This window comes from Lutra lutra, chromosome 2 (assembly GCF_902655055.1).
Source record: "Lutra lutra chromosome 2, mLutLut1.2, whole genome shotgun sequence".
Taxonomy (NCBI): Eukaryota; Metazoa; Chordata; class Mammalia; order Carnivora; family Mustelidae; genus Lutra; species Lutra lutra.
Window position 1 is genome coordinate 100,892,191 of NC_062279.1, and position 4,267 is coordinate 100,896,457.

Here is a 4,267-nt window from a genome sequence, read left to right on the forward strand (position 1 = left end):
CAGATAACTCAGTAGTTGTGCAAGGGGATTTACCAGGCGCCCCACGATGGGGGTTCTGTGCTGGCCACCCTCAGCACAGATCCTTGGGTGCTATCAGTGGAGAACCACGACTCTTGGTTTGGGTGAGATCTGGCCCTCATCACCTGCCAGGCCCAATTTCACCACTATACATAGTCTATGTGTCACTTATGCCGATTGAATAAAGCACTATTTTAAACATCCACATTTGTGGGGAACAAAAATAACATCATCACCCATCCCCTTCCAACATGAATGCCACCCCCGCACAGAAAAATGTTCCTTCCTCGGGACAGGCGTGGGGGTAGGTATGGAGTGGGAGCCCCTAACAACTAAAGCATTTACCTTTCCATACTTGAGATATGGAGACGACAGCCCCACTCTCCCCATGACAATTTGCTTCTGCCCACATCATTCCCATTAAAAACATGACATAAGGAAAGACTGGAAATATCAAGTATCATAGCATGGATATAAGCCAGAGCATGAGGTTGAGAGTAAAAGAGAAAAGGAAACAGAAAGAAACAGAAGGAGAGAAGGGGAATGAAAGAACAAGAAGAAAAGAGAGAATTTGCTAAATTTGCGAACAACTTTTTTGATTATGGGGAGCCAGACGTAATGGCACAAAATCATCAATTTTTAATAATAATAAAAATTTAAAAGAGATAATCACAACTAAGAGATATATAGCATTTCTTGTGTGTGAGGCACAATGCAAAGCAATTTTACATGTGTATGTATTATTTTATTTAATCCTCATAACAACCTGATGAGTGAGGTATAATTTTTATAGATAGGAAAGCTGAGGCACAGAGGTGCTAAGAAATTAGGGAGCAGGACTCAAACCCAGGCAGTCTGGCTCCTGAGCTTGAACCTGAACTGTGATGCTACAGAGGCTTGCTGGCTTCTCTGCCCAGATGCTCTCTGTGGCACCAAGTGCACAATTAGAGGAGAGCAAGGCGTCCGTTAGGCAATTCCATCCACGTGACTGCATACTAATCACATAATTGTTTCTGCTTTGTTTTTTTTTTTTTTATATTATCAACCTGTGTATACATTATATACTCAGGGCTTAAGGAACATGACCTTACACACAAAACAAAATAAAATATAATCGGTTGCTTCAAGCAAGCAGAGTAATTTCAATGCCCCGTTTTAATCTTTCTTGGGGACCTTGGACAATAAATTCTGAACACTACCTCAAGCACTGTGGGCCATACACACTCCAAAGAGGATACAAGGCAGAATGTCTGCCCATCAAGACAATTATAGTCTAAGGAGGAATTTTCCAGCACTTTCCATATGGCCCTGTCTGTCATGATAACTCAATGTATCTCAGCAGTTTCTCCTTGCAGTTGGCAAAGTACCAAACTGGAAGGTCAGATGCCTTGGGTGTAGGTTAAAGTATAATTGCCTGATGCCTGAAGTTATGAAAACCTGCTTCCAGAGTCTAGCTCCCTCCAGAGAGCATAGCCCTAGCCCAAGCTCCCCAAGAGACGAAAAGAAAGGGTTATCCTAAAAGAGGTACTTACCTCTAAATTCTCTGTGCAGCTCTTTTTCTCTTTTCTAATTAAACGAACACCAGTGGAGAAAAAACTTGTAAGAAAATCTTTCTTAAATAAAGTCAATTTCCAAAAAGTAATGTTTCATTCAAACCATGAATTCTATTTAAAATTCAGACAAACAGAGAATTCAGAATAGGACAGACTCTATTAAAAGATGGGGAAAAAAGGGAGAAGAAAAAGAAACTCATAAATGGAAAACAATAGCCCATTTTAAGGTAAAGTCAACACAATTAAGACCTCCAAACTGCCTGACCCCTGCATTTTCAGTTCTCTGTTGGTATATGTTACTAAGAAATACTCATTTGGTAGCCGTCAAGCCTTTTATTCCTTAACATGACTATAGTCATTTTTTTTCTACAGATGAACTCAGTGATTGCCTACCTGATCTCAACTCTTGAGCAATTAACAGTGACTAATGTCACCAGCATTAACCCATGTTAAGCAAGCATTCTTGCTAGACCAGGCAAGGTATACTTGGTAGATAACTTTATATGGGATTTCAAAGAGCAACAAAGGAAATGACTCAGTGTCATTATTTTTATCTCTGCAGAGAAAGTTCTTAGCATTCCCTGAAAGTCTTGTGAAATGTATCATAGTATGAGAAACTTTAACATGATTAAAGAAATTGAGAATGAAGACCAGGCTATCCACCAGCTGGAAAAAGGATATGGTTATATTTCAGGTCCCTGACAGTGGCCTAATACAACAGACAAATATATCATTCAAAAGGAAGAACCCGTTAGCAGATACAGACTACTAGAAAGGAACTAGAGATAGGTTTGGACGTGGCTCAAACCAGAAGTCAGACAAAAGATTTACCAAACACAGACATTCTCAGGATTCTCGGGGCGTGCAAAAACTGGGAGAGATTTTCTGATTACTTTAAATTCTGTGTAAGGCTTCCCATAAACCCCTGCACACCTGGTCACACACCCTGATGGAAAGGAAGCTTTTCTGTTGGTCACTGCTTAATACTGGAGTGTGGCCAGCTGTTTCCGCTTCCCGGCCCAGGTGGGTGCGCCTAAGAATGACATCGGAAGGAAAGGCATCACGTTATTTTTTATTTTTATTTGTAGTTATTTATTTATTTTTTCTTGGGGGTGCCGGAAAGAGTTTATTTCTGTCGTTACTGAGGTCAGTATGTGCTTTGGCTTGTTTAATCATCTCAAAAACACTACAAGAGAGCAACGATTGTTCCCATTTTACGGAATAAACGGGAAGGCATGACTTGTCATGACTCATCGTGCTTGTGCACTGACCACCCGGTTCTGAGGGTCTCAAGCCCACCACGCTCCATCGGTGATCGAGCCCTCGGTGTGTGAGGTGGAGGTCACAGGCTTATTGCTGTCCTTATTCGCTGTCCCACAGCCTCGACCAGCTGCCTGAGCGGGGGACCAGCTGGTCACCATGAAGTCCAAGGAAACGGAGTGGAAGGATTAGTGTAAAACTCTCCCTTCAAGTAAAAAAACAGCATGTACCCTGAGGATGAATAAGTAGCACTACAGACTTGTGCAAAGAAGAGCACGTTGTGGTAGGAGCGTGCCATGCACATCGTAGAGGCAACTCCTTAGCTATGCCCTTAAAACTTGGAAGGACAGGAAGAAACAGTTCACCACCAGAAATAAAACTTTGACACTCAAGCCTGCACACAGAGGGCAGAGGAGGTGCAAAGCGATTCCCTACTTTTCCCCCTCCTGTCAGGACCGGTGTCAAGGAGTTGCTTCTCCCTGGTCTCCTGCACCCCCCTCCACCTCTTCTCTCAGTGGTCTAGACTTTGCCCTCCTTTTCCCAACTCCATTTCCCCCTGGCCCCTGACAGAAGCTTCCATCTAGGGAGTAGTGCAGATTTTAGTATTTCAGATCTTACTAGGTACAGGAAAATTATCCTTTCCAGACCTGTCTCAAAGGGAAACACTGATGGGACAAATAAATCTTTCTCTGTGTAATATGACCATTTTGAATAGCCTAGCACTGTCCATCTCTCCAGACTCGGCTCTTGGCTCTCGGTTATGCTAGGAGGCGGGAGGCAGGGTCCCCGAGAGGGGAGCTGCTGAGGATCCAGAATAGCAGCAGGTGAGGGAAGATGCATCATTAGGCTTTAAAAGCTGCTGGAAGTTTTTCCAGGTTGGTGTTGTAACAGACTTGAAATAACCAATCAGCTCAGCTGCCTGTCTACAGAATGACACGAGTGACATTTCTGTGATTTTAGACAGGATTTTTTTTTTTTTTGTCTTTTAATTCTTCATATGGCATTTTGGGGGCAAAAATCATCTTTCTGTTTTGTGTTCCTTTGGGAACAATTTCCCCTTCCCACATTTCTGATTTCAGACTTCTGTGATTTCAAACATGAGCTTTTAAAGATACACTTAATATTTTATTTTCAGCTTTCTGTTTTCTATGACTACTTGGAGTATTATGAAAATTGTTTAAGATCTCATTTCTTTCCTCACTTCAAATCTCACATTCTAATCTGCTCCAAACTCAAGTCTCGAGATGCAAATTAAGCAACTTTTTAAAAAACCTTCTGATGGTTTCTATCTATCACACAGAATAGGAATATTAGGGTTTAATAATATATGTGCAGGGATGTTTATTGCAACACGTTGTGATAGCAAAAAATTGGAAATCACCTAATACTCATCAGAAGAGGCATGGTTGATTGATTACAGTGCATGCGTCCTATGG